At 41.1% G+C, this 14982-nt stretch overlaps 1 long non-coding RNA gene across 2 annotated transcripts in view; it reads right to left on the reverse strand.

The window, feature by feature from the left end:
* Window positions 1–12853: 12853 nt before the first annotated feature.
* The window catches only part of LOC147683218 (uncharacterized), a 278489-nt gene continuing 276360 nt past the window's right edge, over window positions 12854–14982 (reverse strand). For both annotated transcript variants that reach the window (XR_015300934.1, XR_015300935.1), the window contains one exon: window positions 12854–13960. This is a non-coding gene — a long non-coding RNA (uncharacterized LOC147683218). The remainder of the gene's footprint in view (window positions 13961–14982) is intronic.

Genomic DNA, 14982 nt, shown 5'->3' on the forward strand with positions numbered 1-14982 from the left:
CTGCTTGGCCCGTCTTAGATGGGATTGTATGGGATGCTGTTCGATTTCAAATCCCTGGTCCCACAGAGGTTATAAATGTCCTGAATGTCCTAAGAGTTTCTTTGGGGAATGTGATTAAACGAAATATATACGCTCTTATGATTGGGATGTTCAAGCCATAGAGGCTTTGTTTTCAAATTTGAAATATTATGCTGTTTTTGATGCTGAAGATTTATATTTAGATTCGGCGAATTATGGTGATTTGATTTGTTATCAACACTTTGGCAATCATTACCTGCATAAGGCAAACACCAGGAGGAATATGGTTAATTATACGCAATGGGAGCATTGACCTGCTCCTGTTCAAGTCAGCTCCAGTTCTCTTTTAAAGAGGTTCACCTATTTTACTGATTTTAATCAGTCAAATCCCAATGCATTTTATTTTAAGATGACCGAAACGTCCACTTCCAAAGTTAGACTTACCGACATAAAATTGTTATATTCCAAGTTCTTTCTTGACCAATTGGCTATTGGAGGCTATGAACTGTGGAAAGATACTATTGAGCTTAAATCTGTTTGGGGTTCTAAAAGTGGGCAAGTACAAGGCACTGAGGCATTCCATCGTGCATGCCTCATCCCAAACCATATGTTGTTTTTGAATTCTACAATTTCACAAACCACCTGCTTTGGATTGGCTACTACTAAAAAATTAAATTCTTCTTCTTTTCCAGATTTGGAAGAATACCCCGGTTGGGATAATAATACCAGTTTTCCTATCAGAGAAGTACAGACCCTATAGCTGAATTTTACTTTTGACATATCCAGTTTGGATCCTAATGGTTGGTTGTTTTGGCACAAAAGTGCAGATTCTTGCCAACATAGTTTTCTGTGTTTAGCTCCTGGCTACACGCAGGTTAGGGTGGATCCCCGTTTTGAGAGTGACCATTCTGTGACTACCTATTCAATAGGTAAGTTATATCAGAATTGGCTCAAACACTCCACTTTAGCATCAGTTAAGCTTCATTTGTCTAAATTGACTGACGATGTTGATCTGAATGGTTTTGTCAAGGGCCCTGCTTCCGGCAGATGTAAAAGGTGGATATATGCTATTTACAACGAAGTTTGGAAACTGTCCCAGATTGAGGCTGCTTCCCGCTTAAGAGCTATAGATCAAGCTAATTAGAAAAGGTGCTGGCAGTTGTAGACAACAGCATTAACACACTTTTTTTCCGCATTTACACTTTAGATAATATTGTTTCATCTGTTGTTGATATTGTGCAAGACGATGTCTCTGTTGTGTACCATAGTCAAAATCAATTGCGTTCTATTATGCAATTTGCATGGACTTTACAAATTTTAAAGGCAGTAAAGGTTCCTTGGCACTACATGAACACGTCATCTTTGTTTGTTCCTTTTAACTTGACTGACAGGCAACGTTTTATGTCTATGAAAGATGCAACTTTTTTCTATGTTACATATTGAAAAGTTAGAACCTTTGCCATTTTCTGTGGCCGAAACAAATTCTGCTGTGTGGCTCATCCATGGGTTAATAACATTACCTTTCCCTCTATTCAAGTTTGAAAGTTGTATGAAGTACTACGCAATTGGCAGATATGAACCTCTGGGCACCGCTTATCTCCATGAAGCTTGGTCACTACCTTTTACCTATAGGTGCCTGAGGGAGGGAAAAAAGGTTTATTTGAATGGTGAGGATTGCACAACAACACCGGATCACTCATTAGTGTGTAGAAATATCCAATTGCATGGCTCATGCAACCAGGAAGCGCCAAATCTAGCCTGTGTATTGAAGTGTACACCTACGCCTGCTATCATACCCACATTCACATTACTAGCAAACAGAAGTCATTTACTTTTAAATAATGAAGATTGTAGTGGGATGTTAGCTGGAATTCCTTACGTCGTTACGGTCTCTGAATGTGCAGTTTGTTGTAAAAACGTAATGCTTCCTCCTCCACATGGGAAGCTGGATGTTTCCATCTGGCAGTCAATTCCGACCTTGAAAGCAGAGTTCAACAAGATAAGTCGCATAAGAGCTCTTTTGTCTCAGAAAGAAGTCGCCCTTACATCTGCTCGTGAAACATGTGTCCTTCACGTGGCAAACACCCGCACAGAAGTGCATGCTTTATTAAATACGGATTTGCCCGTGCATTTCAGAGAATTAATTCACACTACCTTGAATGCTTCCTCCACCAAGGGGCTGGCTCACTTTTTTAAAGTTGTTAGTAGTGGTCTTGTGACTTCTTTTCAAACTATATACGGTGTGTTCCCAGCATTTTTTCATTCGATTTCTTCCAGCCTGTTTGGTGGATTTCCCTTGATGCTAGCTCTGGTAGTGGGAGTGCTTCTATTAATTTGTTTATTTCAAAATGGATGTACGTCCTGTGTTACAAGACAATCTGCCACGGCTGTTGCTGCTCCGCAACCGAATGCTTGATTATTATGGAGTACTGCCTCTTGCTACATTGAGTGCAGCTTATGGATTGTCGTTTCGATTTTCCTATTTCACATGCGTCCAGCCTGTCTTTCATTGCCTGAGCTGCGATTTCGACTGGGCCCTGGATTTGTGTCTCTGCAATACGGTGTCTCCCAACGCAGATTATGATTAACTGATGAGCCCCTTAGTTGCTCATGAATTGTTTTGTTCTGGCGATGGGATTATGACCTTTGCAGCGATGAATGGAGTCCTGGGTTGTTGGAATGCTTTTGCAGTGGCGCATGGCTTCTTGGCACGCAGTTATATTGAAAAAAACCTAAGTTGTCCTCTGATGGTACTAGAGGCTCCGGTTATTGTGGAACATGTATGTTCCTTCCCATTGCTGGATTGGATGGCTGAAATGTTTTCAGATCAGAACAATGACTTCCTGTTGGAGCCTGTTGCAACTGTGAATATACACTGTTGGAATGAGATGCGTTTCCTCTTCTCTCCCATTTGTGACCGACGTCACATGTTGGACATCGTATTTTTTTTATTATTATTTTTTCCTTCCTCATTTTTTCCCCGCTTGCCCATTTGCTTCGCTGTGTCTGTTAAAGTGATTCTTGCTTTGAATTGTTTTCAAAATTTGGAGTTTGCTCCCGTTTTTTCCACTGTGGCAATTTGAACTTGATTCTGACTCTTGAACTTGAACTCTGTGTTACAAATGTGCCCCCTTCTTATCCATGCTCAGATCAAGGGAGGGTGTCGTGGGGCTGAGCCTTGCATTCACACAGTGTCAGGTTGACATGAGCTCATTAGAAGTTTAAATGCATTTTTCCTTTCTGCTGCCTTTTTTGCACACAGCACACACTTTATTAATTGTTTAGAGTTTCGCAGAGTGTTTTGCTTCACACGAGAATAACATGTTTTTCTACATTAGTAGCCTTGCTTGGTAAGCTTAGTCTGAACAGTGAGTGCCGAGGCCTTCAAGGTTGTTTCAACACTGTGGTTCTTGTTCGGACTGATCAGCGTACGTTCTAGACATAACACATATGCAGCTGCGGCCACCTCTGATTTTGGCGCGTTTAATTTTGCACTGCGTAGGCATGATCACACACACTTGGAGAACATTCGTATGCTGAGAGCTTGTGCAGAATTTGATGTGATCCACTTCTGCTAATACCAGAGGTATGGGTCCGCCTATGTAATCCCAAGAGACCTTCTGTAGTTATAAAATAACCTACTAGCAAGGGAGGGTGAAATATAGGTATATATTTAACCTGTTTCCGTTTAGCATTATAACATGCTTTCTCCCTTTGTATTTTATGGAATAGTACCTATGCTGACAATCTTGTTTCTAATAATATGTCTGCTTGTATTAGCTAAGGTACTGCGCATGAGAACACGGTGTTAGAAATAAATATTTCAAACTTGCTCGTGTCTCTTTAAACTCCCTGTTTTGGACTGGTATGAGAGTATAACGAAAGAGTGTTCTTGTTTTCCAGATTGCCTGAGGTAACCTAAGTTGCATGTTCTGGGTTGTCTAATCATTAGTACTTTTGCTATAGGATGAAGAGCCAATGTGACACTAATGCTAGTCTGGAAGGGGATTTTGGGTACTAATGTGAGTTTTGGCACACCCTAATTCACTGAGGTCCCAAGTCTCTGTGCACAGTTCTGTGTTGGAGCAGAATCCCTGCAGCATACCATGATGTTGATAATGGCTCTTGCTGTCTCTCATTAATGCCAACATTATTTTGTATTCCTGTATCTGCATTTCTCACCTTATTTGTGATCTCCAGTGCACTTCATGGACAGGGGCTTAACCCACTTCACCACACCTCTGCCCCTCCTCCTTTGCTCCCAGGGCAATGGCCTTGCTCAGCCCTCTCTGGAAGGGTCCGTGGTGCTCTGCAATGAAAATCATGCTCCACTGCCTAGATCACTTACATTCTTCCCTCTTGACCTCCACAAGCACACTATCCCCCCTGTGGTTGCGACAACTTTCGCAGACTCCCATACTTTGTTCAATAGGGCAAATCAGCTTGGCATCCCACCACCACAGCTTCTCTACCCCCCACACTCTTTGAGTCACAAACACAATAATGTTTGGGCTCACTATAGTTGCAGAAGGCCCCTCTTGTTACATACGATTCCATCTTCCCCTACCCCAGCACTGAATGAACAGCGCAGCGAATTCCAAGTGCCAACCACACTAAACCACTGAGAATGGGACACGATAGGCGTACACAAAGAGAAGACCCTCCCCCACCTGTTGACCCTCACAACTCATAACCAACATGCAGTCTTCTCCTGACACTCTTCGCCTACTCACACTGAACGTGAGAGGCATGCACACTCGCAGGAATTGGCATGAGATATGCACCCATGTCAAATGACAGCATGCACAAGTGGTACTCCTGCAGGAGACCCACACAACACAAACAGGAGTGGCCCACCTATGTAAACGCTAGAGGGGCTCATTTATATCACTATTTATTTAGCATATGCATGCAGTGCCCTAATTTGGATTAGACCCGTAGTCCTATACCAAGTTCTAGATACTGCCATGGACCCCAACAGTCACTATATACTAAGAGAAGGACACCTTGACTGTCGTCCTCTGCTCATTGGCAGCCTTTATGGCCCCAGTACGGGACAGACTGATTTTTGGGACACCCTCTTTTCCACACTTGCTCAAAAAATCAAATTCCCCTGGGTCCTTGGCGGAGATTACAATTGTGTATTAGATTTGTAGCTCAATAGATCCCCCACAGCTAAGCATGGGCGAATTTTGCGAATCTCGAGTTCGCGAATTTTGCGGATTTGCGAACTCGCAATCCGCAAAATCCGCGAATTCTCGCGAATTTGCGGATTTTTTTTGTGTTTGCGCGGGTTTCTGCCAGTTCGCGAGGGTTTTGTACAATGTCGCAAATTGCGAACTTACCTGTCGGGTCGCAAGTTTCGCAAACTTGTTGTTTCTACGTGTCCAGCCTGTTTGGGACACTCTTCTTCATCATAGCCACTCTCTGTCACCACTGCCACTCTCTGACTACTCATGCCACCCTCTGGCCCACCCATGCCACCCTCTGTTTCATCACAGCACCCTCTGGTTGTCCAGTCAGTGTACATTATTGTGGCAACGCAAGCACACCTTCCCTGCCTCAAGTGACCTGAATTAATTTGGGGCTGATTAATGTGTCACAGAATATTTTTTTAGCTGGCACCTGCTTCCTTAGTGCTTCCTGATTAGTGATCTTTTGCACTTGCTAAGTGCTTTCATTGTTGCAAAATTAGTTACAACACCTGCCTTGCCCCAACTGACAATAATGAATTAGGGGCTGATTAATGGATTTGAACTTCCAGCCTGGCTCCTGCTTGTCTCCCTTAGCTGTAATTCAGGACCTTTGTGGCATATGTGTAACTATTCTGAGGTTCAGAGCAGGGTCACATAATAGTTGCAACTGGCAACTGAACTCTGGAGGGGCCCCTCAGGAAGCACTACAGGAAATGGCTACTAATGATGAGCCTGAACTTTTGAACCTGGTAAGTAGTTTCAGTTTTGCTAAGATCGTATTTCTGCAATTTTGCACTTATTCGCGGGGCGCGAAGTTGTACTGGGAAGCCGCGAACTCACGCGAACAGTGCGAGCAAAATCCGCTGCTCGCGGATTTGCGGATTTTGCGGGAGATTCGCAAATCTCGCGGATTGCGAATTTACCGAAAATCCGCAAAATCCGCGAGCGAAACGGATTTTCCGCCCATGCTCCTGCGTAACTGGACACATCAATGGTCCCTCCTCGATGTCTGTCAAATACATCACCCTAACCACAAAATATACTCATTCTACTCAAGTTTCAAGTTTCAAGTTTCAAGTTTATTTATTTATGATCTTGGAATTCCAAAGAGATCCACATAAACTGAAAGACCAACAACATATAGGAATTTTTATCCAACATAGTTTCTACAATCCCAAGCGAAAGCCAACAATAAAAATCTCCAAATACAAAATATTATAATATTTTATACAATAAAAAATAATTAGAATATCCTTTATGCCCTTAGTGCTGTATGACGACAGGTTAAAAACCAAAGTTAACAATTGCTCCCTTCATCTAATAAGCGTTAATACAAATGAAAAAAAACCCTTAAAAAAGTTACAAATCCTATGACAGGACATTTCATTTGGTGACTCATAAATAGAATCAATTAGTGCAGAGGCCGAGAGAATGGATAATTGTAAACAAATTGGTCTCATCCATTTACGCCGACCCAATAGTAAAGGGGGGCAAATAAATAACACCTGATTAACATCCTGAATGGTTTTATTACACAAATTACAGATCGAGGAATAACCATACCATTTAAACAGTACGGCATTTAATGGGAGCATACCCTGCCTCAATAATAGCCAAAAAATGGCGCACTGCATTGGGCAGGTTCCAGGAGATATAGGCCTGTACTTTATTTATCACACAGGAGTCTGTGGCCGGGTAGATACCCCTCTTTAATACCTTGGCTGCTAGAGATATTTTCCTCCGGTGCTGAATTGTTGGAAAGCCCATTGTTCATGACGAGCTCAGCTCGTCATCAGCACAGCTCCACTGTGCCTCATGACGAGCTGAGCTCGTCATGAGCATCGAAGGGGGTAAAATGTGAGCTTCCCTATCCCTTGTGAAACTTAATTCCCAAGTGGCCTGTTTCAAAGCTGCCCTTAATTGATATGGCGATAGGGGGAAGAGCAAAGACTGCAGCAAATCAACCACAGTCCTAAAAAAATTAAGAATTAAGGACTGTTCTTTTAAACTTTCTAATATTGCTTTTCTGAATTAGAAATGTTAATGTACCAGGATCACCCTTTACCAGGCTTACAACCCAACGCACTATCCCCGCAAGACCCTGTACCCAGCTACTTCTTAAACCAAATTCTAACCTGAGGGCAGCCACAGGGCAAGCAGAGTTAACTGAGGCTAGGCTCCTTAAAATGTGGCCTTCTGTTGTATTTAAGAAACTCCATTTCTCTGCATCGAGCAATTTAATACCATACAACAGCGAAGCAGGTATTTTTGCACGAAATACCTCTAATAAAAGTGCAAAATGTCTTTTTCCCGTAGATTGGTAAAGGGAGCCCAAGCTTTTTCCCTGCATAGTAGCTTTACGGATTTTATGTTCTATATGAGCTTTATCACTTAGTTTCCCACACACTATTTTTCCCAAGAAAGTGTAAGATTTTACAAGTTCCAATTTTTTGCCACCCACAGACCATACAAAATTCCTGTACTGCAACTTTTTTATTCCGTGCATGCACATGATTTTACTTTTAGATATATTTATCTTTAAATAGTGGGCCTCTGCAAATGTATGAAGTGCCTGCCGATGACTATTTAATCCAATATTATTATGTCATCTGCATAAAGTAGACACACAATGGGTTTTCCCTCCAGTAAAGGGGCAATGCCCTCACTTTGGGCTAAATTGTGAGGAAGATCAAAGATATATAGAGAGAAAAGTAAGGGAGCCAATAGACTTCCTTGTTTTAGGCCATTTGCAATTGGGATGGTTTGTGAGAGACCTTTTTTCCCTCCCATTAGGACTTTGCACCAAGTATCAGTATGGAGAGCACAAACTAACTCCAAAAGTGTGGCCGGCAAATCTAGATTTGAAAGTTTTCTCCACAGCAGGAGACAATCTACTTTATCGAACGCTTTGGAGAAATCTATAAAGGCTGTATACACCCTCCCTCCTCTGACTTTTACATATTTTTCCTTTATTACCTGTAGCACAGTTAGGTTATAAATTGTTCCATGCTTTTTCCTAAACCCGGTTTGCTCCAAGGGCAAAATTTTAACACCATCCACCCAGTCATTAATTTGGGTCCAGAGGCATTTAGCAAAAACTTTACCCACTGCATCAAGAAGTGCAATTTGACAATAGTTGTGAGGAACATCTCGATCTCCTTTCTTAAATAGAGGGACTATTATACTCCTCTTCCAAGGGGGGGGAACCAGTTTGTTTTCATAGCAATACTTGAACACCGGGTAAAGAATTTTACTCCACAGTATACTATTTTGTTTTAGAACTATGATTGGTAATTCACAGGGCCTATTGCGGCTGAAGAACGCACTCCCTGATCACCATTTCTATTTCTTTTTAGGAAGGCGATTCATACAATGAGGGGTCTTCCTTTGGTGCGATGTACTTTATTGCCATCGCATTATCTGCATATAAATCCTGAATAAAGCTTATCCATTTACATTCTTCAATGGCCACAGGGAGCGATCAAGATCTAGCTCCACATCCCTCCCCGGTGAGAGACCAAAAGGTTCTTACCTGGCTTTTAATAGCTGCCTCTCTCAGTTTAATCCAAAAGTTATATTCCCTCTCTTTTCTTAACTTAACCTTTACCCGAGTCCTCTTCCTTTTTAATAGCAGTATTCTATGATATCTTTCCCTGGAGTAGTTCAAGTACTGTTCCCTAACTTGTTTATTTATTTCAAGATTTAACGGCAGGAGGAGTCTGGGGACTACTTCAATGTTTTTGCTTTGGTTCACCTTCTTTGCAATTTCTACGCTTGATTCATGAATGTGTTAAAACTTGCAATTTCTGTTACTGTCCAACTAGGCAATTTCTCTAAGGTAATATCTAAGATACTATCAAGGCCTACGTTGGCTTTATTATCCCAATGACATTTCCCGGTTTTCTTAGCAAAACTATCAGATTTACCATCAAATGCCCATGGATCATGCGAAAACAAATTCGAATTTATAGAAAGAGTTAGTAACTTATGGTAACTACAGAAAGAATTAGAGACCTTTAGGTTTTTTAATAAGAAAAAGGAGGAACTTCCCACTACCACATAGCCTAAGATAGACTCTTCACTATAGTTTTTACAAGTAAAAGTTGCTGGTGTATCAGAGGGAAATCTTCCATTTACTATAATGCCATCAACCTTCTTTGATTCATCAGCAAGCCTTTTCCCTCTCTTATTAGTTCTTTTATTTTGTGGAAAGAGAGCTTGTGGAATCTGCATGGATTCTTCTTTTTCTATATTTCTGAATCTATCCAAAGTAGTGTTAGAGATTTTACAATTCAGATCTCCTACCAGAACTATATGAGGGGGAAGTTCTTCATTATTAACTTTTTTAATGTAGAAAAAAAACGCCTTTAAGAGAACATCATGAGAGGCATCTGGCGGAATACAGACATTTATCAACATTGGTGGTGGACTTTTTACATTACTATCAAGATTATACAACATTACTGCCAGAAAAAGATTACTAGGATCTTTATAGTAATCATAATTCCATTTTATCTTATTTGAGAGTAGGCAAGCCACCCCTCCCTTTGCATGTCCCCTCCTTGACGGGGTTGCTTTCAATCTAAAGTGAAATAATCCCTACATATCAGTTCCTCCGTGCACCAGGTCTCCTGAAGACAAATCACGTTTGCATCTACGTACTTAAATATAGTAACTTCTCCCTGCTATTCTTAATTCCAGGATATTATTTTTAGTTCATTGCTAGAAGGAAGGTTTATTGTTAGACCTGCTCGATAGTACACCAGGTAACCAATTTCTTTTTGGACTTCTTTAGAATTCCATTTAAAGGAAAGGGGGGCAGTCTTAAGTTTCACTTGTCTACCATTTTTATTATTACAAATTTTTAATTCCTCTGTTTTATGCAGAGAATCTCTACTGTCTGACTGTGAGTGGGTTGACAGAGACCTATTGTCGAGGGTTTATTTTGGATTATCTCAAATAGGGGTGTGCGGAATTTGCGTATTCACGTTACGTAAATCTCCGTAAAATGGTAAACAATCTCCACGAACATGCACAAATTCCACGAACACGCTGAATTGCTTGTTCGCAATGCTTTTTTCCTGTTCGCAATTGGTGTTTGCATTTTGGGAACGCGAATAAGCAACAAATTTCGCAAAGTAGCGGAATGCAGAATTCTGGGCAATTTCGCGTTCTCCGAGGAAATTACCTAAATTCCGCAATTTCTGCAAGCGGAACGGAATTTACTGCCCAGGCCTAATCTCAAAGAATGGAATGACATCAATCCCCCTGCTTTGGAGGCCTTCTGACCTTTTTAATATAAGATTTTCAATCATTTTGGAAAGAAACCTTACCCTTAACATATAAACAATTTCTGTATTTAAGATGGAGACTAAATTTATATCACTACTTTTTATTAATTTCAAACTTTCAATCTCCGAGAGACATTTAAGTAATAAAGTCCTATATAATATTAAATCCGCATCAAACAGAGGAATAAAATCTAACCATAGTGTGTCCATATTTTCCCAGAAGGGTACAACGCAAGTTATCGCTTATATAACTCTCATTTTTATGGTGTCATGGAAGGGGACAGCCAGGGGGTTAACCCCTTGCATGCTGCCACGATTCCGCGCCTATGCGGCAAACTCGCGAGTGGGCGGGTTTATGACGGCCCCCAGCCGTCATCAGCACACGAGCGCCGTAGTGCATGACGGATGGGGGCCGTCATCAGCATGCAAGGGGTTAAGTACTGATGGGAAAAGGTTAGCTGGCCCGAATGCTCCACTGTTATATCTAATGGAAGCCCCTCTTCTAAGGTATTAGCGTAATCTCCTTTCGAGTATAGAATATTCGAGAGGGAGGCCTCATAGGCCACCTCGACTCTGTTGTTAATTCTTTATTCTGAGAGTTCACACGATCAATTTCATGTTCCAACTTCATATCTCGTGATGTATTTTGTAGGGGCTGAGAAGAAGTCTCCATACTAACTGAAACCTCAATGTTGTCCTTAAAACAAATTCTACTTTGCTTCTTTTTTGTGACAATGGCATACATAACTATGAAAGTACTTAGTCTAAGTATGTTCTTTCTTTCACATTCTCCTTGCATGACAAATGTACATATTATGTACTTCTTAACATGACTCATCAACTCTGTATGAAAAAGTGCATAAGTGTCTTTTAAAACTGTTGACAGTATATACTTTTGTATATTGTCTCTCTTTAAAACCAATAAAACTGATTTTGAAAAATGTAACAGGGTGCATCAATGGACAGTGTACCTCTCATCATAAAAGGGGGTTACTGTCTACAAAAGTCAACACCTTATATTAGTAGTTCAAGCACATTAGTTATATGATGTTCAAGGCATAATGTCCATCATGCGTCCTAGTCTTAGAAGGAAAACATATTACCATTTTGTGTATTTTGCCCATCACAGTTACAGTATGAGTGTGAGTTAGCTAACAAGCGACCATACTGGCCTTTATAATGTAATCCAAATATGTAACCCTGCTCTTTGCACGGAGCATACAGATATCTGGGCTTTCACTTGCGAGTAGGATTTGTCCCCACCACTGATTCATTTGCCACACTAGATACCACCACTTGAATCTGGTTACACTTCTTTTTTTTATTGCATTTTTTGCTGTGTTCTGGAGTTCTATGAACCATGTCCGGTTTTGCAATTCTTTTAGGATCAAAGACAGAAACCAGTTATGATTTGGGTAAATAAAGTTGTAGTTTGTTAAGATCAGTTTGTCAATCAACTTGGAATCCCATAGGCTTAGAGTTCCCTGGGGTACTTGCTGTGACAGAAGAGACCAACGTGCATCTAGACTTGTTGAGTTCTAATCCAGTCTTCCCTTATTAATCCTTCTTTGCTCACCAGCCCGGAAACAACCTTTACAACGCAGTCATCACATCGCACTACATTTACAACGCAGTCATTACATCACAACATCCTTCACAATGTATGTCACTACAACACAGCCATTACATTGCATGTCACTACAACACATGACACTACAACGCATGTCACTACAACGCAGATATTACATCGCATGTCATTACAACGCACACCATTACAGCACATAGTACCCCCACACTATCCAACACCGACCCTACTGTTGCACCCCCTGGAGTTAGAATAGTAATTTTTCCCCCTACACTATCCAACACTTACTCCACTGTTGCACCCCCTGGAGTTAGAATAGTCAATTTTACCCCTACACTATCCAACACTTACCCTACTGTTGCACCCCCTGGAGTTAGAATAGTAATTTTTACCCCTACACTAGCCAACACTTACCTTATGCAATGTAATGGTATGCGTTGTAAAGGCATAATGTGATGTAATGGAATGCGTTGTGAATGTAGTTTAAAAAAAAATTTGTAATGGCATGCGATCTAAATGTATGCATTGTAAAGGATGTTGCGGTGTAAAAACTGCGTTGTAAAGGCATGCATTGTAAATGTATGCGTTGTAATGTCATACATTCCACCAGCCCCCCTCATTTCATTTCACTGAGATTAACCCTCCTCCTAAGCTAAGGGGAGTTTGTGCTGTTTATGGGGAAGTATATGTCCAATCATTTCTACATTGTGAAGGTTCGGTGGTTTATTTTTGTTTTAAACACAAAAAAGTGACCCATAGCCTTGTTCTGCAGGTTTGACCAGGTCTGGACTGGACATTCTGCCACTCTGGTATTTTCTCTGCAACCTGCAGGCTAGGGGAATGCCTTCAGATCAGGGTGGGCTACCTCGACCTATCTGTGCACCATGGAACCATTCTAGCTGCACCCTCATGCAGCGTAGGGCTTGTTTGAATATTTTTCCCAGTTCTGATTTTGGTTTTCAGCCTGGCCCTGGTATAATCCCCACTCCTCCCTATTAATGGTACCCCTATATCAGGATTTTATTCTGAGTTCCATCAAGGGTATCCCGCAGGGTTTGTGTTGCAGCTAAAACACTTGTTGCACAGCTTACTTCTAAGTCATTCACAAGGCATACAGTAAAAATACTGGCCAACAGCATGGATTTTTATTTTAAATCAAACAAAAGTATTTTTATCAGGTTGTCATTTTTCTGTTTTAGTTAAGTAGGTAGCATTAATTCTTTGCTTGTAACTGAGACCCATGTGGCTCCCAAGTTAATGGGAAAAAGTAGATCCGCCTACAGAGGGTGCAATTTGCTTGAATCCTAGAGGGGCCTGAGGGGGCTGACTTTGGAAGGAGCTAGAAGAGAAATCAATGAGGCAAGGCTGATGTACACATATTATTCTCCAGAATCCTATAACCATTGATAGTTCTCTCCCTCTCAACGCCCTCCGCCCTCCTGGGAATTATTGAAGTCCATGATATTGGTCAGTTTCCTGCTTGTAATTATCTAGTATGGCCAAGTAGCAGTAATTATTCTCTTGTATCTGAGATCCTTGTGGCTCACAAGTTAATGGGTTTCTTTCACACCAACTTCCCTCCTACTTCACACTTATTGATCAAAAGCTTTCCTGAAAAAAAAGCCATTATGCCATTCTGTCCGACAGCGAGTTGTAAAAGGAGATTTCACATAGATAATATCTGTGTGCAGACAATAGTCTTCTTGCCTACCATCTTTTCACACCAATCATTAAAAGGCAAGCCACAATACATGGCTTATTTAAAACATTGAGCTCTTACAACTTGGAAGTTGTGAGATCTCCAGACGAGAAAGGCAGGTGTATTTTGCTTCAATCCTAGAGGGGTCGAAGAAAGCTGATTTTGGGAGGATCTAAAAGAGGAAGAGTGAGAAAAATAGATTAGCCTCAGTTCTGACATTTTGGGAAACTATACAACACTACACTGTTAAGCAAGCCAGTGCCTGTTTTTCAATTTCTTTTAATACTGTTTTTTATGATGTAGTTTACTGTTTTCTGTCATCAATGTGATCCAATTCTTCTTTTCTGAAGTGTAAAAGTTGTGGCTTGCTGGGTTGTCTACCTATTGTTCACCTCTCTTTGACATGAGCATACTAATCTCTAAAAGGAGAGCGAGGAAAAGAAAGGGTACTTCCTTATCCCCAAATTAAATGATCAGACAACAAAAGGGACCCAGCAAGGGAATCCAAAACAAAGCGACACAATGCCAAGAGGGAAAAAAACAAATAGGTTTTGAAAAACACCCCTCACCCACCAACCTAGATGGTGGCATGGTTCATCATCGGGTTCCCAGCTGGGCTGCTAAATGCAACCCAGCTCTGCTACGACGCATGATTTACAGCGGGGAGGGTGATGTTTGTGAAAGGGGTGAGTTTTAGGTGCAGTTTAAACGTGCCTCTTGGAACCTCTATCGAGGTAGAACGATTTTATTCCTGAGGTATTAGGACACAGTTAAAAAGTAGGGTGGATATTATAAAGACTTAATTGGACATTGTTGTACATTTCTTTTCTGTAAGGAGGGAGATGTGTTGTACATTGATTCTTCTTGTAATATGGCTGACAGTAGTCTTTAGCCCTTCCTTAGTGTTTTCACCTTCTCAGCCTTCCTGAATACCTGTGAGTGTTCTAACCTGTACCAGAGTGTTCTACCTGGGTCAGTTGATGGTCTGGTCAGCTGGCGAGGTTGTGTACTCAGCTGTGTCCTACAATAAATCTACATGTAATCAACTAGAAGTATCCTGTCATCTGTCACTATCCTATTTACAACAGACATATTTTTCCAAAAGAAATGGTCAACATGTTTCAGCCTTCACAATAGATACAAAGGCTTTCTTCAGGACCAAAAGAGTGAAGTGCGGCCAAATTTCGGTGACCA

Source organism: Lissotriton vulgaris, chromosome 11 (genome assembly GCF_964263255.1).
Source record: "Lissotriton vulgaris chromosome 11, aLisVul1.2, whole genome shotgun sequence".
Classification (NCBI taxonomy): domain Eukaryota; kingdom Metazoa; phylum Chordata; class Amphibia; order Caudata; family Salamandridae; genus Lissotriton; species Lissotriton vulgaris.